The sequence below is a fragment of the Lemur catta genome, chromosome 17 (assembly GCF_020740605.2).
Source record: "Lemur catta isolate mLemCat1 chromosome 17, mLemCat1.pri, whole genome shotgun sequence".
Lineage (NCBI taxonomy): Eukaryota > Metazoa > Chordata > Mammalia > Primates > Lemuridae > Lemur > Lemur catta.
The window spans coordinates 19939846-19964702 of record NC_059144.1 but is presented as its reverse complement, the minus strand read 5'-3'; the positions used below and the strand labels follow the sequence as shown (position 1 = coordinate 19964702).

The 24857-nt window shown below is 46.8% G+C and overlaps 1 protein-coding gene across 2 annotated transcripts in view; it reads left to right on the top strand.

The window, feature by feature from the left end:
• Positions 1-24857, top strand: part of PPP1R16B (protein phosphatase 1 regulatory subunit 16B) — a 103609-nt gene that overhangs the window by 35305 nt on the left and 43447 nt on the right. The window lies entirely within an intron of this gene.

Here is a 24857-nt window from a genome sequence, read left to right as displayed (position 1 = left end):
TTTGAGTGTCCGTTTTACCCATGTGTCCTTTTTAAAACATCATGTATCGGTCTGTTAGAAAATAGTGGTTCACTGAGTTACGCAGATCTTCCAAATGTGGACACATTTCATTATACAGTATAAAAATATTTATAGTTTCAACATCAATCTCGCCAGAAAATTCTTCAAGTACTGGAAACTGTAAGCTCATGGTGGCTATACCAGTTTCCTAAAATTCTAATTTTTGCTGAAAATTCAAATTCTACCATTTGGAACACACACTGTCAGTTATGAGAAGACCCCTTTTGTTCATTTTAGAAAAAAATGTCTGCTAAATACTCCAGTCTGAATAACCATTGGTTGTTATTCATCTTTTAAGTAAAAATTGTACCCCTTGAGAGAAGGGGCTAGCTTAGTGCACAACTTAAACAATGGCTCAAGGAATGCAGATTGAGACAATGATTGCACTTGTTGTACACTTCTCATCTTGCCACACAGAATAGTAAAAGGACGTGTACTCAAGGATTGAGATTTAAAAAAATTAGTACATTTCACTGCTTCATCAAGAACAATTTTTTTTTTTTTTTTTTTGAGACAGAGTCTCACTTTGTTGCCCGGGCTAGAGTGAGTGCCGTGGCATCAGCCTAGCTCACAGCAACCTCAAACTCCTGGGCTTAAGTGATCCTACTGCCTCAGCCTCCCGAGTAGCTGGGACTACAGGCACGCGCCACCATGCCTGGCTTCCCGTTACCAAACCTAACCGGAAAGCAGAATGCGAGGACGCCTTTGAGGTCGTCCAAGTGGGGCGGCTTCCCCAGGCTGGGAGAAGGGGGGATCTGGAGGGATAGGTAGGGCGGCTGCCCAGTTGTCTTCAACCCCCTGGATCAACACACAAGCACAGAGTGAGTTTGTGTATATTTAAAAAACAACTTTTATGCTAACATTCACTTGTGCTTTCAGCAAAATTAGGCGTCTGCTATGCGCTTTGAAGAACCTAAACAAAGTAATGTTATAAATAAAGGATGAAGGAGGGAGGCTACTGTGTGAGCCAGGGTGTCTGGGAGAGCGGCTCTGAGGAGGTGCTTTGGGCTGAGCCCTGACTGTGGGGGCGTCTGGAGGAGGGATACAAAAGGCCTGCCATGGGAACGAGCATGGTGGCTGTTTTGTTTGTTTGTTTGATTTTGTTTTTTGAGACAGAGTCTGCTCTGTTGCCTGGGCTAGAGTGCCATGGTGTCATCATAGCTCACAGCAACCTCAAACTCCTAGGCTCAAGCCATCCTCCTACCTCAGCCTCCTGAGTAGCTGGGACTACAGGAGCATGCCACAGCACCCAGCTAATTTTTGTGTTTTTTGTAGAGATGGGGTCTTGCTCTTGCTCAAGCTGGTCTCAAACTCCTGGGCTCAAGTCATCCTCCTGCCTCAGCCTCCTGAGTAGTAGGGACTACAGGAGCATGCCACAGCACCCAGCTAATTTTTCTGTTTTTTATATAGATGGGGTCTTACTCTTGCTGAGGCTGGTCTTGAACTCCTGAGCTCAAGCAATCCTCCTGCCTCAGCCTCCCAGAGTGCTAGGATTACAGACGTGAGCCACCGTGCACAGCCTGAACTTGTTTTGAGGACAAAAAACAGATGGCAGGTAGAAGAGTGCTGGGGGAGAGGTGGGTCAGGGTCGAAACTGGGGTAGGACGTGTGCATTTAATTTGATTGTGATGAAAAGCCACTGGTGGTTTTGAAAGGGACGTCATAGGATGAGATACAGATTTTGAATGAGATGTAGGTTTTCCTGGCTGCTGGGTGGAGAATATACTGTAGGAGCCTGTTCTCCTCGAGGTGTGTCGGGGGCAGGGTGCTCATAGGAAGCAGTCACTGGCTGTGCAGATGCAGAACAGGGAAGGTGGAGCCGACAGGGCTTGTGTGCCAGGCAAGGAAAGGAGGGTCTCAAGGATGACTCCCGGGTTTTTGGCTTGAGCACCTGGGTGCATGCCAATAGTGCCATATTTTGAGACTGGGAAGATCAGAGTAGAGGGGAGGTAGGGATTTGGAGAGAATCAAGAGTTCTGTGGGACTGTCCGAGTTGACGTGCACTTTGAACACCCAAGTGGAGCCTTGAGCAGGTCCATGAATGTGCGAGTCTGGTGCTCGGGGATGGATACAGCACTTTGGGAGCCACTGGCATACAAATGCAATCTTTTCAAAGCCAGGGGGCTGTAGGAGATCTTGTAGGAAGCAAGAATAGAGCAAAGAAAGGACCCCAAGAGGAAGCCCTGGGGCACCTCAATAGCTATGTGTTGAGCCTAGAAGAAGAAGAGAACAAAGGAGATCAAGAATGATCTGCCAGGAAGGTAGAAAGAAAAGTAGGACTAATGTGGCATCTCGGGAGCAGAGGGAGGAAGGTGCTTCTAGAAGGAAGGACTGTCTGCTAAGTCAAATGCTGTTGTGAGGTTGACTATTTTATGTTGTCTTCATACAATCTTTGGAAAAAGAGATTTTTAATGACAACCTCATTCATATATCCTGTCTGGATGTTTCCTAATTTGTGCAACGATTCCCCTATTATTTTATTTTAAAGTCATTCCCAATTTTTGCTGCTATAAGTTATGCTGTGTTGAGTATTGGTGTATAAAAGTATTTGGCCACAGCTTTGATTATTTCCTTAGGTAGATTCCTAGAGGTTCATTGGATTCAAGGATATAAACATCTAAATGTCTACTGGGTTTCAATATAAACCACTCATTTGGTCACCAGGAAGGTTGCCTCACCAGTGGGTGCCAGGCTTGCCTCACCACTGCCTTCCCCGTCAACACTGGACCATGGCACTGAAAACACACCTTTGTGGATATACTTGATATATGGAAAACAGCCCTGGTGTCTTAATTTGCATAAAATGGAGACATTTAAGGATGAGTACCTATTTCATTAGCTTACTCGTCATTCATCCCTCTCTTTCTTTGATTTGTCTAGTGTTTTGGGTCCATTTTTTCTACTAGTGTGTTTCTTTTTCTTATTGATTTCAATGATTGTGTATGTGTGTATTTGCGTGTTTGAGAGGAGAGAGAGGGAGAAGAGAACAGGAAAGAATGACATTGGAGGGAGAGATGCCGACCCTTTGTCATCATGTATGGTTCATATATGAATATTTTCTGCAGTGTGTGTATATGTATATGTTTGCTTTAACATTTTGTTTACAGTAGGTTTTTAAAAAATGCCTTGGAGTTCTTATTTTTTATGTACTCAAACCTAAGGATGGGTGCTTTTCTTTTCTTTTTTTTTTTTTTTTCGTTACATTCATTGCTCTTTATTGTTATCCCTTTAAAGCAGGGGTCAGAAGACTATGGCTGGAAGGCCAAATCTTCCCACTGTTTGTTTTTGTAAATAAAGTTTCACTGGAACACAGCCATGCCCACTCATTTACACACCATCTATGGCTGCTTTCACACTACAATGGCAGAGTTGAGTTGCTGCAACAGAGACCATATGGCCTGCAAAGATGAAAACATTTACTCTCTGGGCCTTTATAGAAAAAGTTTGCTGACTCTTGCTCTAAAGTGTTTCCTCATCTAACGATCTAGATTGATCTATATTTTCTTCTAGATTTTGGTGGCTTTATTTAAATAAATATGTCATCTTTCTGGAATTCATTTTTGTATAAAGTAGTAAATGGAAATCTGTCTATATTTTGTTTCCAAAGATTTATCAATTGTCCCAGCATCCTTTCCTTCCTCACAAGTTTGTGATGCCACCCTCGTACGCTAGAGCCTCATCTGTAAAGAAGGATAACTTTCCAAGCTGTTTATTCTGTTCCAGCAATCTGTTTTGGTGCAAGTTACACACTGGTTTAATCCTCGTAGCTTTATATTGTGGCTTAATATAGATAAAACAAATTGTTCCTCATTTTTTTCAAAATGTTTTTGGTAATTGTCAGCTGTTCACGTAATATTTAGAATTATTTGGTCAAATTTCCCCTCCAGACCTCAAAAATAGATTCCTCCAAAATTGATTAGGATTATAAAAAACAGTAAATTAATTTGGACCAAACTGATATCATTATCATGCTGAGTTTTTCTTAGCAGGCAAAGGGTACATGTCTCTACTGGACAAGTATTCTTGCATGTCCTTTACGAAAGCAGTAGGTTTTTTTTTTTCCATATAGGTCTTATTTATATCTCTGAAGGAGGGCTTTTGATTTTTGTATATTAATGTTATATCAAGCCTCTTTACTGAACTCACCTTAGTCTTGGTTTTTCAGAGGGTTCTCTTGGGATTTTCTCTGTATAAAAGAACATTATTTGCAGACCATAAGGTTGTCTGTTCATTCCAGTGTTTCAGTGAACCTGAGGATACTAGTCCTATCCAAATCCTATCCTATCATCTCTTCTCTCCAGGCTAACTACTCCCATTACTTTTACTATTCTTTCATGATGTGTGCTTTTAAGATTTGTGAACATGCTCTACTTTGTCTATATCCTTCCCAAAGTCTGATCTGGCTCACCTTAGAGTGAATGGAACTGTCATCTTCCTCATTCTGGTTGAATTTGTCTGTTAATATGCCCCAAGTTTCCATTGACTTTTTGGGTAGCTACTGTTGACTCATATTGAACTTATAAGAAAATAAAACCCTCGACTCATTTTCCCATTAGTGAAGCTACATTTTTCTCATCCTGATTTTTTAAAAAAACTATTTGTTGAAGTATATTTGTCATACAGAAAAGGGCAAAACTGGTTGCATTTTCATATGCTGAGCATACCCACGTCACCAGCACTCAGATCAAGAAACAGAGCATCGTCAATACCCCAGAAGCCTTCCTGGACACACACTTGATTTTTAACATTGAGGTTAAGGCTCTAAATTTATCTTGTTGGGTTTTGAGCCCATTATTCTACTTGGCCAGATAACTGTGGATCCTTGAATGCCAAATTTGGACTTTTGTGTCACCAGTGACAGAAACTCAAAGTAACTTAAGCAAAACAGGGTTCATGTAATAAATAGTTGAAAAGTTCAGTGATATCACAGCTTCAGGCACATGTGAGTACAGGGGACTACGAAAAAATATCTCTGAATAGATGACTGTCAGTAGCTTGAAATATATATCTTATCCTTTTAGCAGTCTCAGTAGGAATAATTTCTCTTCCCAGCAGTGTCCCAGGCTCAAGAAGTCCCAGAATGGAATCCTGTTGGCTAAGATTGGCCATTTACTTACTTCTGAGTCAGTCACAGTGGGGAGATCAGGGCAGCAATGCCATGACTGGTCTGGTCTGAGCCATATGCCCACCCCTGGAGTCAGCTTCTCCCCAAACACATGGACTGACATTCAGGGATATGTTGTACCTACCCCAAGACAAATTGAGATGCTGTTTCCAGTAGGAGGGAAAATGGGTGCTGGCCAGGTCATAATTAAATATATCCAACTCAAATGAAATATTGAGCAGAAATTTCTACTCTGTGTCATTCATAAATGCAACGAGGATTTGCCTTCGAGACCAGAACTCTTTTCCACTGATGGAGTTGTGCTGTTCAATATGGTAGCTGCTAGCCCTGTGTGGCTATTGAGCACTTAAAGTGTGGCTGGGACTGAAGAACTGAGGTTTTGACTTTATTTAATTTGAAATAATTTAAGTGGTCAACTGTGGCTAGGCTAGAGGCTGCTGAGTTGGAAACATAGTCCTAGACCACTATCCAAATCCCTAATAAAAATGTTGAATAGGTTATGGGCAAAGACAGAGCCTGGGGACACACCCCTAGAGACCCTCTCCACATTAAGGCATCAAAGTGTCACTCATTACCCATTGGGAATAGTTGTGTACTGTTATTTGTAGTTGGTATGTGAAGACAATAGCAAGAGTCTCTACCATTAAAAAAAAAGAGCCTTCCTTTTCTGCAAAATCTTGATGGAGGATTTCTCTCTGAGGGTTAAAACTTTAACAAAATGTGAAGGGTCACAGTACAGATTCATGCATAGACATTCATGGAACGCAGTCTGGGCATCATCAGGCTGGCAGTGGTGGTTCAGTAGTGAACAAGACAGACTGGGACAGGCCATCCTGGAGCTCAGAGTCTAACGAAGTCACCTTAAAGAGAGCACAGTATTAACTTGCTTAACAATGGGTAGTGTTACCAAGAGGGCCTTGTCAAGAACAGATGCCTAGGAAAACAGAGGCTAGGATATCATTTATGAGCAATGCTATTTAAACATTATCCAGGAGAGAGGACAGTGTGATCAACAAGTTTGAAGATTACCATCCTGTTGCCAAGGACAATCTGATTATGGAAAAAGGAGACTTCAACGCATCTTGGCAAAATACCATTAAACATGATGATTATGTACCTCCTTACAATCTTCTGATTTGAATTCGGCACCCCAGCCAGGTCTGCTTACGAGCACACAAGGAGCTGACCATGCTTAAATGAATTTATAGCGTGCAGGGCAATTCTTGTGCCCCAGTGATGCTGGCATTGTGGTTTTATGCAGCGGCCTCATAAGCTTGGGTAGTATGAGGCTACCCTTGGGAGAAGCAACCACTTTCGTTCGGCTGGTCAACCATGGCCAGTCACCATGCTGATGCTATCCCTGGAGTCCTGGGAGCATTCAGCCAATTGCACCTCTCTTGGAACCTCACCAAACTCAAACCACCATGCCACTCAACCGGCATTCCCCCAGGGTATTAATAAGGAAATATCTCAAAGACTTGTCAAGTGCTCAGTGGAGTCTGGAGGACAGTTCCTATCTTTCAAATTTCTCAGTCTAGTGAACCTGTTGAGGAGATGGACGAGGTATTTGTGGCATGATTTATTCTCACTTGGCTCCCTCGGGTCATCATTTCCTTTCTACCCGAATGAGAAAATGGTCAGTATTTCTGTGGAAGAAACTCAGAGGCTCTGTAAATGCATAAACCTCAAGCTCTTATCTCAATAATCACCAAAGCCAAAGCGTCATGTGGAGGAAGGCTGGATTTTGAAAAACAGAAGAATGTTGCAAAATCTTTCCAGAGCGTTGCCTTGTCCAAGCACCTCCATCGCATGTTAGTACCAACAGACAGAGCTGGTCCCACTGCCCCCGTCCTGTGTCTAAGGTGTTAGGCTGAGGAGTGGCATCCAGAGCGAGGTGGAGATTAAGAAAGGAGACGCATGAAACCGATGAGTAGGGGAGAGGGAAATCTTGCTTTGTCATTTATTTAATACACTTGAAAAGCAAAATGAGATTCAAATCTTGATCAAAGAGTCAGGGTTTTCACTCCTTCAAGAAAAACTCTAGGACATGGGCTTTTTGGCCTAAGGACCCCAAATTCCCTGGGTACCCGAAGGTAGTAATGGCAGTCCTTCAGGTGGGTCAGTTTCTAGAACTATGCAGTATCAGTGGCTTGTTGTTAAACCTATTGCCAGATTGACCTTGAAACATGTTAGTGGCTTAAGGTAACAACTTCTTATTTCTCAATGATTCTTTGGCTTGACTGGGCACTTCTGCAGTTAGCTGTTGGGTCAGCCAGTGTCTGCACTCAGCTGGGAGGACTTGGCTTCCCTCTCCACGTGTCCTTCACCAGCATGGTGGACTCAGGGTTCCAAGAAGGTAAGCTTCAATGCACAAGTATTTGTCAAGCCTTTGCCTGCATCTCGTTTGCTGATGTCTCATTGTCCAAAATGGGCCACATGGCCAAGCTCATGGTCAATGTGGGAAGAGTCTATACAAGTGCACAGGCACCAAAAGGCATGATTCATTGGGGTCCATTATTGTTCTAGACTTTGCCATTCTTTAGACCAGAATTCTAGCAATGCAGTGTGATAACCCTGGGCATATCATGTTGCTCACACACTATGATTGGCTGTCGATGTCCCTGGAATGTCTGGGATGTACAGAGTGGACCAAACACTATTACCAGAGCCCTCTATCTGGGAACCCCGGATGCTGGGTTGAGAATGCCAATTATATGATTGGCATTGACTCTAAAACCATATGGCAGTCAGAATTCAGCGCTGGGGAATGGTGCTTATTTAATTTTATTGCCTATTAGCTGCATAGCCATGGCAGTGATTTGTGTGATTTCATAACATTATGTTGAACCCTCAATAATTGGGGTTAAAGTCTGGATCAATGTTGAAACAGAAACAGGAATAGAAAAATAATCATCCGCCAGATGGAACAAATTATTAGTTCACAAATGCAGCGTGCTCAGTAATGAAATCTTTCAAAACACGATGGCATAGGGGAAATGAAATAAAAGGGGCCCTGGGTGGAAAGATTGGGGAGCTTTGCAGGGAGGTGGCGGACCTGGGAGTTTAAGAACATGGAGTCAGACAAAACTAAATTTTCATCTCCATTTTGTGACCTTGGCAAGTCACTTAATCTCTTTTGGACTTGGATTCCTCATCTGTAAAGTGGAGAGAGTGAAACTGTGTGTATGTAGTGTCGGCGGTGGTGAAGATTCATAGAAGCAAAGGACAGACTGTGAACCTAGTGAATGTAGCTAGTAGTAGCATTTGCCAGTAGCCTCAGTTACCATAGGCCAGAAGCAAGATTAATATTTCCTTTTTCTTTCTAATTCTTCTGCTTAACCCTATTGCCTACCCTGATTTTCTCGATCTCTATTTACTCAGTGTCAGCCTTCTATCAGTCATTCACATCAAAGTGTTCTTATTGTAGTCATTTACACTTTAGTATGAATGAGTTGGCAGGTTGTTTTTTTTTTTTTGTTGTTGTTGTTGTTTGTTTGTTTGTTTGTTTTTAAAGTGTAAGCCAGTGGGAAATGAAAGGTTTTGGCCATCCCACATAATGTATGACTTACAGCCTGCTGCCTTAGAAAACCCCTTCAGAGTCCCTGAAACAAAAGGACCCCTGAAAAACTTCTGAGGGAGACCACAGACCTCACAGTGCCTGAGACTTCCTGATTCCTGTGTGTCACCTCTTAAGGCAGCCATGCATATCCATTTTGATCAACTCGAGCCATCTGAATGTCTGAAACCCATCTTAATTACAGAAGCTCTTTGGAGGGACCCTACTTAGCATCTGTAAATTGCTTTCTTTAACCTTTTAGAGTTAATGTGATCTGTACCCTTGTCATTAAAAAAAAAAAAAGACAATCTCGAATATATCACAAAATTTCTCCCAAGTTACTTGGCACCTAACATTTTGTCAAGGAGACATGGTGGCCAACCTTCCCCTGAACGGGCTCAGTTTCTACAGAGTCATTCCTTCCGGCTCATGACTTTCTTCTCCATTTGCTGCCCACGAATGCTGAAAATAACTTGTTTTCTGGCAGGCTTGAGATGAGATTCCTTATGATTTAATCAGATCCATAATGAAGCTCTCCTAGTTTTCAGGAGAAAACATCTTGAACTGCAGGGCTGGTTAGGGCAGGGCCTTGGTGAAGGGGAGGAGCCTCCTGCCTGAGTATGACACCTGCAACCAGGACAGCTGCAACAGGACCATGCCACCCACCCTCTGGGGCCTTCCCACTGTGGCTGAGACTCCTGGCTCTGCCTGGCAGTGTGCCATGGTGTGGACCAAGTGGACTCTGCCTTCCCAATCCCTACAGCCCAGCCTATAGGCCTCAAAGATAATGGGCAGGACATCCCATCTCTGAACATGAGCTGCTTGGTTCAGGAAGAGACAGCTTCCTACAGAGAGAGACATACATACATATACATAGAGAGAGACGAAAACAGATTTGCCCTCACTAAAGCCAGGATTCACTTGATTGTACCAAACTGATGTTAAATTAGAAGGTAACTCCGGATACAAGAAGAAGCTGAGGGTGATAGAGCAGCTGAGTAATGAGTGATTTTCTGGGTGGGTGACAGGGAGTTGGATCATGAAGGAGCAGGTAAGGTAATGGAAAGTAGCTGGGGAGGGAGTACCTGGAGAATGGGAGAGTAACTGGATAATGAAGGCTGGGCACAAAGTGGGAGTTACTGCAGTGGAACAAGACAGCCCCAGCCAGGGGGGTAGAGGCCATTCTGCCCTGCTCCAGTAGGTCTTGTTGGTGCGAAATAAACTCAGGCTGAGTCTGGACTGGTTAGCTGCAAGCTGAGCTGTTGTAGACTAGTGGGGTGAAGCTTAGCAGAGCTTGTGGCGGTGGTGGGCATGCATGGTGTGGCTGGCTAAACTTCTTCCCTTGAAGGAGGGGCTCTCTCTTCTTTCAGCCCCTCAAATGTTGGGTGAGGTTACCAGCCAGAGGACCTGGCACAACCCACACCTGAATCCCCACTGCCCACCATCACCTTCATCATCCTCTCTACCAGTTTTTATCTGACAGCTTAAGTGCCAGGTATTGTGCTAAAGTCTTTCCATGCATCAGCTTGTTCCGTCCTCTCAACAATTCTCGGAAATAAGGACCATTAGTAACCCTGTTTTATAGGTGGATAAACTGTGGCTTAGAAAATTCTAGTAACTTGTCCAGGTCAGAGGCAGAGCCAGGACTATCCGACCTCAGAATCTGTGCTCTATGCTTTAGGCCACGTGATGGTTGCACCTGTGTGGAGCAGTTTTCCTTCTCCAAAAGCCCACTCACCGTGTAACAGCTAAACTTAGCGAGGTCTGGGCTGCGTGAAGGCTTAGGTAGAGCATCGTGGTTGAGACCAGGTGCTCCTGGCCCTCCACCTGCAGTGGGTACAGCCGCCTGGCCACCCTGTTCCAAACCCGTCCCCAGTGAGGTCTGCCAGATAACGTCACAGTGTAGAATCAGGCTTCCCCAGGGTGCACCCACCACTGGCAATCAGACCTCATTTGCACCGAGACATTTATAGTCCGTGGTGAATTTCCATCCTCTGCATAGGCTGAGATGTAGAAATGGAAGCCTCCTGGTTTGGGGAAGTTTCTCCTCTCTTCTGTCTGACAGCCACACTTTCCAGTGTGTCGTGGGACACCTGCCATGTCAAGGATCACACCCAGCTGACATTTTCAAAAGCATCCCTGACACTAGGTGCTTGGAAAACAGTGTATGGCAGTAATTCCAGACTTTAGAATTTTTTTTTTTTTAATTCAAAAAAGATCTCCATTTGGGTCCTGGAGAGCCTGACGATACTCCTTATTTCATGAAAGCAAAAATGCAGTCACGTTGTCACTGGTGACGTGGCACCTTATTTAATAAGCTGCTGGCTCCCAGATGAGCCATCTACTCCAGGAGGTTCTCGATTGGTAAAATTGTTTTTCACTAAAAGAAGCTTAAGGTTAAGCACTAATTAATGGCAGGGGGTTGGATGTTACATAGATAGATGGGAAGGTAGGTTTGGGGACGTGTCAAATATCACCATCTTTGTCTCTGCAGCTGAAAATATATTCTTAAAGCCCACACAACTCTGTAGATTTCTTAAAGCTCCATTTTTGGCAAGTATATTCTGGTCTTGGTGTGCTCGGTCTAATAAACAGCTTCTGACTCATGGCACTCAGTGACTGATCATTGCATTGACCCAGTGTCTCTCAGGGCACAGCTCATGGGGGCCAAAATCCCTCTGGTGGCTTGAGCCCATCAGTCTTTCTTGGTGGACATGGTTTGGGGACCTCGGGTGGGCACTGGGGTGCTGTCTTAGTCAGCTTGGGCTGCTATACCCAAATACCATAGACTGGGTGGCTTAAACAATAGAAATGTATTTCCTGACAGTTGTGGAAGCCAGAAGTCCAAGATCAAGGCACCAGAACGGCTGGTTTCTGATGAGGGCTTTCCTCCTGGCTTGCCACCTTCTCGCTGTGTCCTCATATGGTGGGGGTGGGCAGAGAGAGCTCTTGTGTCTCTTCTTATAAGGGCACTAATCCCGTCATGGGGGCCCCACCCTCATGACCTCATCTAAACCTAATTATCTCCCAAAGGCCCCCATCTCCAGATACTATCACACTGGGGGTAAGGCTTCAACATGTGTATTTTGGTGGGGGGCACAATTTAGTTTCTGTTGTCAGGTGAGAGGCTGGCTTCTCCGATGCCCCCGTGGCTCCCTGCAGTGCTGGAGAAGCCGGTAGGAACTCTCCAAGGGCAGGGGGGACATAAAGGCCTCAGAGAGCTAGGAGGGTGTTCCCGAGGCCTGGCTGCACGGAGGGCAGATTCCCTGCTGATGGAAAGCGTGATGGTGTCTCCAGATCCTGGCAGAACTCTGGATGTGTCCTTTTGCGGGGGTGGAATCCTGGTCTTTGAAAACTTTGTAGTGGAGGAGAAAGGAAAGGAGGCAGAGGGAAGGACCAAACCTGACTTACTGGGTAAATGAATGAATGGGCCCAGTGGCTGACACCCTCTTCGTGCCATGAGATTGGAGGAGAGGGAGAGGGTTCCGATCCACAGAACTGTGGAGAGGGCAGTGGGCTTGTTTCCTAATCCCTGATGCTACCCAGAGAGGTGTCCAGGGACTTGAAGCAAGTCAGGATGTGGAGGGAAGCTGTGTCACTAGGGAGGTCTCTGTTTCTCTATTGTCACATAAAGAACCACTCCAAAATGTACTGGGTTAAAACCACGACCATTTTATCATTCTCTGTCATGGGTCAGGAGTTCAGGTGCAGCACAGCAGGGAATCTTCATCTCTGCTCCATAACGTCTGGGGTCTCAGACTTAAACAGTCATCCTTATGGTCCCAGGGCCTCTCCATGTGTCTTTTCCAGCACAGTGACCTTGGCATAGTCAGACTTCTTATATGTTGGCTCCACGCTCCAAGAGCAAGTGTTTCAGGATCCAGGAAGCTGCCATGTGACCAGGCACAGTGGTTCATACCTGTAATCCTAGCACTCTTGGAAAACGAGGCGGGAGGATCGCTTGAGCCCAAAAGTTCAAAACCAGCCTGAGCAAGAGCGAGATCCCACCTCTACTAAAAACAGAAAAATTAGCCGGGAATTGTGATGCATGCCTGTAGTCCCAGCTATTCGGGAGGCTGAGGCAGGAGGATCGCTTCAGCCCAGGAGTTTGAGGTTGCTGTGAGCTATGATGATGCTACTACACTCCAGTCTGGGCAACAGAGCAAGACTCTGTCTCAAAAAAATAAAAAATAAAAATAAAAAAAAAATACAGGAAGTTGCCAAGCTCTTGAGACCTGGAACAGTCACAAAGCCCACCAGGACTTATAGGGAAGGGACAAAGACCTCACCTTCTGATGGCGGGAGTTTGATAGTCACAATCTGTGGCCATCTGTAATCTACCACAGGAGGCTAACTGCTATGACAGCATTTCTGTTGCTCACTTAGCCATCTAGCAAGGGTATTTATGGTTACCTTGGGCTGGAGGGGGGGGGGCCTGGGGGACGGGGAGTGACTGCAAATGTGGGGGGTGGGGTTTCTGTGGGGGCTGATGAAATGTTCTGAAATTGATTGTGGTGGTGGTTGCACCACTCACGAAGGTCCCCCTGGGCAGCAGTCCTCTGCATGGTGACGGCACACCTAGGCTCCTTCCATTCTACGGCTCTTCCCTCTGGATCAGAGCTGTCCAACAGGAATAGAATGCAAGCCACATACATAATTTTTAAATGCACTAATACTCACATTTAAAAAGGTAAAAATAAACAGGTGAAGTTAATTTTAATAATATACCCAAAGTATTATTTCAACATGCAATCCACATAAAAGCTATTAATGAGAGATTTTGCATTCTGGTTTTGTTTTGTATAAGTCTTTAGACTCTGGTGTATGTTGATGCACCGTATGTTGATTCTGATTGGCCACATTGCAAGTGTCATGGCCGCATGTGGCTTGTCGTCACCGTAGTGGGCAGTATAGCTCTGGACGTTCAGAGTCCCCTCCCTTCAGGCTGGAGGGGAGGATTGCAGGGCAGGGATCTGCAGGCCACACCTGCAAGTGGCATGGGTCACTTCTGCCCACATTCCACTCCCCAGGCCCCAGACTGTGGTCACACCTTTGCAAGGGTGACTGGGACACATCTTCTAGCTTTGTGTCCAGGAAGATAAGGAAACAGGGTTTGCTGAACACAACAGAGTCTGTCCTAGCAGCCACCAGTTTTCTGTGCATCTACGATGGGCTGGTCCTCCTGGTTGGCAGGCTTTGCCTAGGTTTTGAGTGAGGGGGAAGAAGTTTTACTTTGCGTGCCGGCTTCCCTTGGCTCACGGTCCATATTCCCTGAAGTGGCATCCGGGGTCTTCCGTGCCGACTTGCCTCCCACCCACGCTCTTGCTCGTGCCCTTCCTCCCACTGGGGGTACCCATGTTCTCCTCTGGGCCTATGCCAGTCTCCCCTAGTTTTCCCCTTTTCCCTCGGCCCTCTTTGGTCTCTCACGCTCCCCTTCGCTGCCCTCCACCATGAATAGACATGCAAACAGCACGAGGGGAGAGACATGTGGCTCAGAAGAAGTTGGGCCTGGATTGCAGCCTCAGTTCTACTCATCTGCTGTGTGACTTTGGGGCAAATCACTCAACCTCTCTGAGTCTCACCCTTCTGCTGTGTAAAATGGGAATAGCCAGAGCTACCATGGGATGTTGGCTCCTGCCTGTTTCAGTTCTGCACAGCTGCAGGCCAAAGCCCAGCTGGTATGTGAGCTGGTTCTGACCAGGGCAGGACATGGAGGAGGGCCAGACCCCTGCCCACTGCAGCGGGTGAACTTGAGCTCGCTGTCTTAGACCTCGGCTATGAGATGCCTGGAGTGGACCGAGACTCCTGTATACCTGCAACATGACGGCTCCGCCAGAGGGCTAGGCTCTGCCTCCAGTCCACCATCCAGCTCCCTAGTTTACTTAGAAGAACCTGAGCCTGGTTCTGATGGGGACCTTGACCTTCTGTAAGGTTTTTCCCTGGAGGTGAGACACTTTCACCCCCTGTCAAACCAGCCAGCCTGCATCAATTTCCTGTTGTCCACTTGAGCACCAGGACAGTGGCCCCGGGCCTGCTACACTTCCTCCTTTGCTGCAGGTCCCTTTCTGGGCCCCTGGGGGGCTGACACCAGCCCTGACCAAGCCCAGCCTCCTTGGAGGACAGGCCTAAGTCCAGCCCGCAGCCGTGTGGGGCCCCCAGCTTCGTTGCCTCCCACACCTGGCTTCCTTCCCTCTCCTTAGGGGACAGGCCATGCTGGGCTGGCTGCCTGGGGCACCCAGAGACGTCGTGCGGAGTGGACACTGAATGCCAGGTGTCCAGTGACCCTGAGCCAAAGTCCTCATTCCTCTGTTCAGTGGAGACAAGAGTGATGTTAGCATGTTGAATGTTCAACTGTGCCAGGTGCAGTGGAAATGACACAAGGCAGCAACCATCGGGCAGAAGATGCTACAACCATTTTATAGAAGAGGAAACCGAGGCACACAGAGGTTCAGAGACTTGCTCTCGTCTCACAGCTCCTAAGTGGCCAACTTGGATTTTGACTCCATGTCAAAATGAGTGACAAGTCTGTGCTCCTAACTGTGGAGCACAGAAAATTGCTTACCTACCGCCTTAAAAATTCAAAGGAAGACATGAAAACAAATATATATAGCTGGTACCTAGAGGTAAAGTGAAGAACCCTTATGACTCAGAAATAAAATCATCTTCCCCTTTGTCCAGAAAACTCCTAACATAATGGGTGAGGGTGACTACCCATCCAGGGAAGCCCCGAAGGATTCGAGGTTTCTCCGGGGTCAGGGCAGGAATAAGCAAGTCTTTGAGAAAACGAGGAACTGGGAGAAGCAGAGTGCTCTGGAGGGTGTGCATGGCCACCAAGGTGGCTTTGGCCTGCCTTCAGAGTGGGGCATGCAGAGGCAGGGGCTTGGAGCTCTTGGGGGTTCCTTCCCTGCCCCCCTGCCCACCCAGATTCCATCAGTCACAGCCTCGGGAGCCTGTCTGAGTCTCTGCCCTGCTTCCTGGCCCCTGCCTGTCACCAGTGCAGCCTCCCAGGTGTTCTGCTGTTGGAAGGAAGGAGTGCGTGGATGGTGGACGGGAACATCCTGGCCTCTGGGAAGGAGTGGACTTCGGTGTCAACAGATACAATGGGCTCTCACCAGTCCCCTGGGGCTAGGAGACCATCAGGGCACTGGGTCGTGAGGCAGAGAGCATTTGTGGGCTGTCCTGGCTGAGGACTGGACCTCTGAGCCACGGTGACCCCCAGAGGGCACACGATCCAGGAGCCGGCCTGCCTCCCTGCTGCGAGCTGCCTCTCTTGTGCGTATAAACCACAGCACAAAGTACGAACGGTGTGGAAACGGAGTTCCCGGAAAGCAGCTCAGATAACCCCGGTCTGACCACAGAGACCTGATGCACCTCTTACTTCCCCTCCTGTCTGTGAACCGTGAACTTGGCTGGTTTTGTGCCTGTGAAGCGTGAACTGGGCTGGTTTTGTGCCGCTTCAGCTCAGAGGTCCCTGCTGACATGTTTAGCTCCCTGCACGACCGGACTCCTGCAGGGCTGGCCCCGGTCCGCCAGGCTGGGCTGAAGGGCTTCCCTGTCACTCCAGCACGCCCTTTCCAGGTTCAAGTTCTCGCTCCTCTCCACTTTAGCTCTGTGACCCTGTAAGTTGCTTTGCTTGTCTCAACCTCAGCTTTTTCATCGGGACAGTGACAGTCACAGTAACAGTCACCTCGACGAAATTGTGGGAAGTAAATAAAGCTGTGGATGTCAGCCTGCCTGGAACAGTGACTAGCAGATAGTAAGAGCTCAGGAGAGGTTAATTCCCATCTTTTCTGCTGGATGACCCCAGATGAGATGAGGATGTTTTATTTAACAAAAACTTACATAAAGAACCAGCAAAGCCACTCCTAGGCAAATCCCCCAAGAGAAATGAAAACATCTGTCCCCACAAAAACGTGTGCACACATGTTCCTAACCACGTTTCTCATGATAGCCTCAACATGGTAACAGCCCCAAACGACCATCAGCTGATGAGAGGATAAATAAAATGTGGTTTAGCGACACAATGGAATATTATTCTGCCATGAAAAGAAATTGATAACTGATATATGCACCATCATGGATGAACCTTGAAAATATGCTAAGTGAAAGAAGCCAGACACACAAGGTCACACGTTCTATGACTCCATGTGTATGAAATGTCCAGAATAGGCCAATCTATAGAGACAGAAGTAGATTAGTAGCTCCCCAGGGGTGGGGGTGGGGTGGGGAATGAGGGAGTGAGTGCTGATGGGGGTGAAGTTTCTTTTTGGGGTGATCAAATGTTCCAAAATCAATTGTGGTGATGATTATACAATGCTATGGATTGTACATTTTAAGTAGGTGAATTGTATGGTATATGAATTATATCTCAAACAGGCTATTAAAAAATGAAAAGTTAGGGAGAAAAAATGACACCTACCAGTGTTGGCTGGTGCCACTGACTTAAATTGCTTCCTAAATACTCACCCACTTAACCCTCATGAGAATCTTAGGAGAGGTACAGTTATTACCCCATGTTTGCAGTTGTGGAAACAGATGCACACAGGTAAAGTAACGAGGCCCAAGTCACACAGCTAGTTAATGGCAGACCTGGCATCTGACCCCAGGTGGTCTGGCTTGTGCCTTAATCACCATTCTCAGCTGCCCTTTGTTGCAGCAACCAGAGGTCAGACTGTGCGCATTACAGAGGGGTCCCCAGGACATCCTCAGACCATAAGGATCCCCTACTTCTCACAAAGGATCTTCCAGGACTTGGCTAGGGAGGGTGTGGGGCCTAGATGCACCAGCAGAAAGCCAGGCTCTGAGACGCAGACAAGAAGTGGGTGTTTCCGGGTGACTCTGAGGGACTAGCGTGTCTCTGACCCAGTTTGGGAGCTCCTGGCCCCTCCCGGAGTTGGAGCTGCAGAAATCGATTTGTAGACTGGCGGTTTCCACTTAATTAGCGTGGCCTCCTTCTGGCTGGGAAACACCATTAAATGGGCTGGTTTGGCCTGAAATCATGCCGGCGGCCTCAGTCCCAGTCCGGTGGGGCTATGTGTCTCTTGGGCTCTGTTCTCTTAGCCGGGCTGGAATTTAGAATGGCCTGCGTTTCTAATGTTGAGTGTGAGACAAATGCCACCTCTGTCCAAGCCCAAGGAAACACCTGCCATGAACAAGGCAAGTGTGAGATTGCCCTGGGGCCTGGGTTGTGAGGGGACAGCAAGGAGAAGTAGCGGCTGCACCCCAGCACGCTCTGCCTTCCTGGGCCAGCTCCCAGCTGGGACGTAGACAGGGCACCTACACCATGCACAGTGTCACATCCTTGACACGCATCACCTTGTGTGCCTGTTGCCGGAGTCTGACACAAGTGGGCTCTGCTTCGCAGATGAGGAGACTGCAGTGCAGAGAGGTTGTCACTTACTTGAGTTCCCGCCGCAGTAGTGGCAGAGCAGGATTCGTACCTCCAGGTCTCCTGGCTTCTGCTGCAATCTCAGCCTGGCCCTGCCGAGCCTCCCTCTATTTTGAGAGCAGCACCCATTGCCTGAGTTTTAAAAGCTCAAAAAAAATCAGATTTCTGCTTCTGGCTTTGGAGGGAGGATGAGTGCTCAGGCACTGGGCTTCTGGGGACCCGAGGAACTCCTAAGCCCGGGGTGCTGAACTCGGTGGGCTGAGGTGTGTGTCGCAGGAAGGTGGGCGCTTGTGGATTCCACCACTTACTTGCTGTGTGATCTACAGCAAGTGACTTGATTTCTCTGAGCAGCTCTCCCTCCTCTGAAGCACAGAGGTCACAGCGGCACACTCCTCAGGGTTGCTGTGAGAATTCAATAGGTGACATTTCTGTGCTTTGGCACACAGTGTTTATTAACAGCTGCCAGTTGTCTCGCCAGTACTCTTGTGTGGTTAGCCTCTCAGAAACCGAAGGAAGGAGGGCTGCTTGCTTTTTCTCACACTGTAGGTGTCTGGGGTGTGAGGCAAGGCACATCTTTGCCATGGAGGGGACAAAGCCAGGCATGCAGCAGACAGCCTGGGATGGAGGGTGGGCCTAGGAACCAGGCATAGGCTGTGGGGCCCAGGCACCCTGCAGGGTTTTTTTTTTTTTTTTTTTTGTAATCATGTGGGGAAAAAAGGGAAGCCAGATGTGGGGAGCAACAAAGCTGGGAGCCCTACACACTAGGAGGCTGGGCTCGATCAGGGCTGGTGTCGGCCCCCCGTCATCCTCACAGGAGCCCAGTAAGGGACCTGCAGCACAAGAGGAACCGTGGCAGGCCAGGGGCCGCTGTCCTGGTTCTCAAGTGGAAAAAACTACTGTTTTTTTTTTTTTTTCCTTTTTTACTGAGGTAAAATTCACATAACATAAAATTAACCATTTTAAGGCATACCATTCAGTGGCATTTAGTACCTTCACAAGGTTGGGCAGCCATCACTTCTACCTAGTTCCAGAACATTCTCATTACCCCAAAAGGGAACCCTGTAGTCATCAGCAGTCACCCCCCAGTTTCCTTCTCACCTCAGCCCCTGGCAACCTCTAATCTGCTTCCTGTCTCGATGGATTCATCTATGCTGGACATTTCATATCCATGGAATCATATAATATGGGACCTTTTGTTTCTGGCTTCTTTCACTTGGCATGTTTTCAGGGTTCATCCATGTTGTAGCAGGTGTCAGTACTTCATTCCTTTTTATGTCTGAATAATTTTACATTGCATAGGTAGAGCGCGCACGCGCGCGCACACACACACACAGACACACACACACACACACACACACACAGCCTGGAGCCACCCCAAGGCCCACCCCCTGCAGTGATGGTTAAAGTGATGTTCCCAAAGGGCACTGTGACCTTGGCTTCTCTGGCCTCACCGGCTCCTAATGCTCAAACATGCAGCCTGGTGCTGATGGGGTGAGGTGGGAGTGACTCCAGGGCATGGGGACAGTTAAAGATCCACCAGAGGCAGAAGATGAGCTTCCTGTGTGATCCAACCCAGGAGTCACAAAGGTGCATGGTTCAGACCCTGGGCTCTGGAGCAAGACCATCTGGGCTCAAATCCCAGTCCCACTGCCTCCTGGGTGACCTTGGGCAAATCACTCAATCTCTCTGTGCCTCACTTTCTCATTTGGTTGGATGGAAATAATAATACAGTACCTAGATAAAAAGGTTATACCAGCCTTGGGACATAGGAAGTTTCTAAAACATGTTAGTTATTGGCTCTTACTATTCTTTGATTCTGTGAGTTGGCATTTCCCCTTACAAATTGCAGTCCTGAGACTGTGCAGAGGCCCTGGCCTGTGGATCTCTGCTGTGCATGGTGTGCCTTTTCCTCCCATGCTCCTCCATGTGTTGTTTGAGTGGTTATCTTGTTACTGTGCAACGCTGTGAGCCCCTTAAGGCAAAGGCAGGCTTGGTTGGTTCAGCAAGTGCATATGCCCTGTCCCATATGTCCCATATGCTGAATATGGGACACCCACACCACTTCTGCTTTCATCTCAGGAGCCCAAGGCCCTGTCCCAGCCAGCTAAGTTCATGCCTTTTATTTTGAGATAATTGTAGATTCACATGCAGTTAAAAAAAAAAATACAGAAAGATCCCTTCTACTCTACATCCAACTTAACCCAATGGTAACATTTTGCAAAACTATAATATACTGTCACAATCGTGAAATTGACATTGATACAATACACCAACTCTGTTCGGCTTTTGTCAGTTTTACATGGGCCTGTTTGTGTGTGCGTGTATTTTGTTCTGTGATGTCTTTTATCACAGGTGTAGATTTGGATGCCTGTCACCACAGTAAAATACAGAATTATAAAATATTGATTGCATGATGAAATTATAACATATTGGATATATTGAGTTGAATAAAGTATATCATTAAAATTTCACCTACCTGTTTATTTATGTTTTTGGTAGAGATGGAGTCTTGCTATGTTGCCCAGGCTGATCTTGAACTCCTGGCCTCAAGCAGTCCTCCAGCCTCAGCTTCCTAAAATGCTAGGATTACAGGCATGAGCCACCATGTCCAGCCTATTTTTACTTTCATAATGTTGCCAACAGAAAACTTAAAATCACATATGTGGCCCACATTATATTTCTGTTGGACAATGCTGGTCTAGACATTATCGTCAGTCCAAAAAGTTCCCTTATGCCCTTCCCAGTCAATCCCTTACCCTCTTCCAGATAAACGATTGTTCTAATGTTTTTCAGATCTTTCTCCCAACACAGGTTATCTTTTTCTTTCCTTTTTCACTTTTTGTGATGAAATGCACATAACATAAAATTAGCCATTTTAAAGTGAACTGCAACATTTAATGCATTCACGTGGTTGTGCAACCACCTTATCTAGTTCTGAAACATTTTTCTTGCCCCAAAAGGAAACCCAATACCTATTAAGCAATCACTCCTCATTTCCCCCTCCTTCCAAGTCCTGGCAACCCATCTGTGTTCCTTCTCTGTGGGTTTACCTATTCTGGACATTTCGTATAGTGGAGCCATGCAATGTGTAACCTTTTGAGTCTGTCTTCTTTCACTTAGCGTAATGTTTTCAGGGTTCACCCACATTTTAGCAGGTATCAGTATTTCATTCCTTTTTATGGCCCAATAATATTCCATTTCATATAGATATGGGCTGAGCATCCCAAATCTGAAATTCGAAACACTTCTAGTCCCGTGCATTTCAGATAAGGGATACTCAACCTGTATAGGCATATCTATGTCTGTATCAGTGCCTGTATCATATATGAGGGCTGTCCGGAAAGTATCCAGCCATGTAACATGGAAAATGTATTAACAATGGCTGGATACTTTCCGGGCAGCCCTCGTGTATGTCTCTATATATCTCACATTTTTTAATGCATTCCTCCACTGATAGACACTTGGATCATTTCCATCTTTTGATTATTGTGACTAGTGCTGCTATGAATATGAGTCTACGTGCATTTGTTTGAGCACCTGTTTCCAACAACAGTCAGCCCTCCATAACCATGAGTTTCACGTCTGTGGATTCAACCAACCACAGATCGAAATTATTTGAAAAATGAAACAAAATAACAATACAATAATAACGAACAATACATATAAAGAATAATATAGGATAACAATGATTTATATAGCATTTACATTGTATTAGGTATCATAATCTGGAGATGATTTAGAGTATACGAGAGCATGTGCGTAGGTTATATGCAACTATTATGCCATTGTATACCAGGGACTTGAGCATCTGTGGAGTTTGGTATCCAAGGGGGGTCCTGGAACCAGTCCCCTGCAAATACCAAGGGATGGCTGCATTTTGGTAAATACCTAGGACTGGAATAGCTGGGCCACCTTGTAACTTTATGTTTTAGCTTTTTAGGGGTCTGCCAGACTGTTTACCATAGCAGCTGCACCAATTTGCACTCCCACCAGCAAGGTACAAGGCTTCCAATGTCTCCACATCCTTTCTAACACTTGTTATTGTCTTTTTTTTTAAATTAAACCATCTTATGGGTGTGAAGTATACTGTTAGTTTTGCTTGTTCTAGGAGTTCATGCAAGTGGAATCACACAGTATGGACTCTGTGTGAGCCTTCTTTTACTCAATCTGTATGTGAAGGTTTTTGAAATGCGTGGTTTGAGAGCCTGAAAAATCACGTCATGGCCCATGGAATACATTAAAGGGAAAGGAAGATAAGGTTCTTTAAAGCGAAGGTGGCAGCTCAGTAACCCCCCTCCCCTGCAAATCCCTGCCCCCCTACATATAGATGCACCTGTCTGCCTTCCTTCATTACAAAGCAGAATGCATTGAGCACCTGTGGTGGGGCAGGCCCTGTGTCAGATGCCAGAGGTTCATTTATGAATAAACAGACAAGGTTCCTGCCCTTGTGGAGTTTATAATCTATAGGGGGAAACTGACAACAAGCCAACAAATACATAACCTATAATTAAAAAATAGGTCTAAACGCTATGAAGGAACAGGCAGGGTGCTTTGATAGAGGACAAAAGGACGGTGATGTGTATAGGCAGTCCAGTTGGAGTAGGTCTCAGAAGAGGTGACATTTAGGAGACCTGAAGGATAAGAAGCAAGCCGTGCAAAAGGAGAGAAGAGGCTGGGCCAGAGGAAGGTGTTCAAGGAAGAGAAGATAGCATGAGCAAAGGCCCTGGGGCAGGAAAGCCGCTGGTGGTTCAGAGCTGAGTTGGGAAGGTGTAAAACCAGTGGGAAACGAAGAGGTGCTACCGCTGGCTGATGGCCCGTACTGCAGGGACCACACGTCATGTTAGCTGTGATCAGGACCTGGGACATAAGAGTCCAGGCACCAGAACAATTTCCTTGCTGCCTCCTCAGCTCCAAGGGGCAGCTCGGCCAGGATGTTGTGGCTCATCCCAGTGTCTTGCAGCCTCTTAGACTGGAGGGCTGGAGAGCTGGGGAGTGGTTAGGGGCAGCTGCGTCAGAGACCCTCCAGAAACAGGTGTGTAATTCCTGTAGTGACTTACACCCAGGTCCCAGTTCACCTCGGCTACACGCTGAAACAGGCTGGGATGCTTGTGTCTCCCAGACTCCTGTACACCATCACCCTCCAAGGCCCTCAGGGACATAGGTGGGGGAAATACATGGCTCAGCCTGGGACCCTCCCCTCACTGGAGAGCTTGCCCCTAAAGCCCCAAGCCCAAGTCCATGCCCTGGGCAACCTCTTGGAGCTCTGAGAATGAGGTGTTCTGTACACAGAGTCCTGGCCCCGGGACCTGAGCTCCCTGTTTGCGAGAAGGAAACTGACCCCAGCCCCGAGTTACATAAGGACATCTTTGGAATTTGACTCTTTTTGAAATGAAATGGGATAACTACACTCAAACAATCAGGTATGGGGAATGAAATAGGAGGGATATACCCTCAGGGTCACCTGTGTGGGCCAGTCTGCATTCTGGGGGCATTGGGTTTATTCATTCAGCAAACATTGTTGGCACCTACTTTGTGCCAAGCCCCATGGTGGGGTACAAGAACAGATGTTCAATAAATGTTTATGGGAAGAAGGAGAGAGGAGAGGGGAAGACAGGGAGGGAAGGAGAAAACGAAGGAAAGGCTGTCAGAAATGTCCCCATGGAGCTGACAGCTCTGCCTATACTCATGTGACTAAATATTTACAATCTAGCTCAGCTCTGGTCAATGGAAAAATAATGTGAGCCACGTATGTAATTTTAAATTTTCTAGTAGTTGCATGAAAGTGAAAAGAAACAGGTGAAATTAATTTGAATAATTATTTAACTCAACATATCATTTTAACATGTAGTCAGTATACAAATTATTGAGATATTTTACATCCCTTTTTTCTGTACTAAGTCTTCAAAGGCCAATGCGCATTTTATGCCTTCAACACATCTCAATCTGGATTACGTACATTTAAAGTCCCCACTGCTGGGGGTCCCTTACAGGACACTGTGGAGGCGGATGGGCGCTCTGACTGGGGTGCACAGGGCCTGCTGAGGACACTGAACTCAGGGTCGAGGAGGACTTAGCTCGAATGGTGCATCCAGGCATTTCTTCATCACTCATTTACTGTGCAGCTAATGTCTATCAAATGTCTCCTGCATTGGGTGTGAGGGCTGGGCAGGGGCTGGCTGGGGGGAAGGAGGAGCATTCCAGACTTTGGGGGGACACATTGCAGGCTTGGAAAGGGCAGATCAGTGTCTGTTTCGTTCACTGCTGTGGCCCCGAACCTGGGACAGAGTTGGTGCCTGGTGAATATCTGTGGAGCGGGGAGGTGAGGAGAGGAGATGGATGTTTCTAGAGCCCAGGAGCCATGGAGAGGACTGGTCAGAGAGGAGGCTGGAGCCACCGTTCTCATACTTGATGGTGCGTCAGAATCACAGGGAGGGCTTGTTAAACCATAGCTTGTTGGACCCACCCCCAGAGTTCCAGATTCGGTTGGTTTGGGGCAGGGACACATGATTTGTATTTCTAACAAATTCCCAAGAGATGCTACTGCTGGTGGTCCGGGGACCACCCTCTGAGAACCACTGGGCTAGCTCATGAACAGTAGGAGGGCAGTGGGGAGCCAGGGGAGGTTTCTGAGCTGGAGAGAGGCGTGTTCAGGTTCGTGATTCAGAAAACCGTGGGTGGCTGCTGAGGGCGGGGATTGCCACCCTATTCCCCACCTCTCCTGCCAGGTC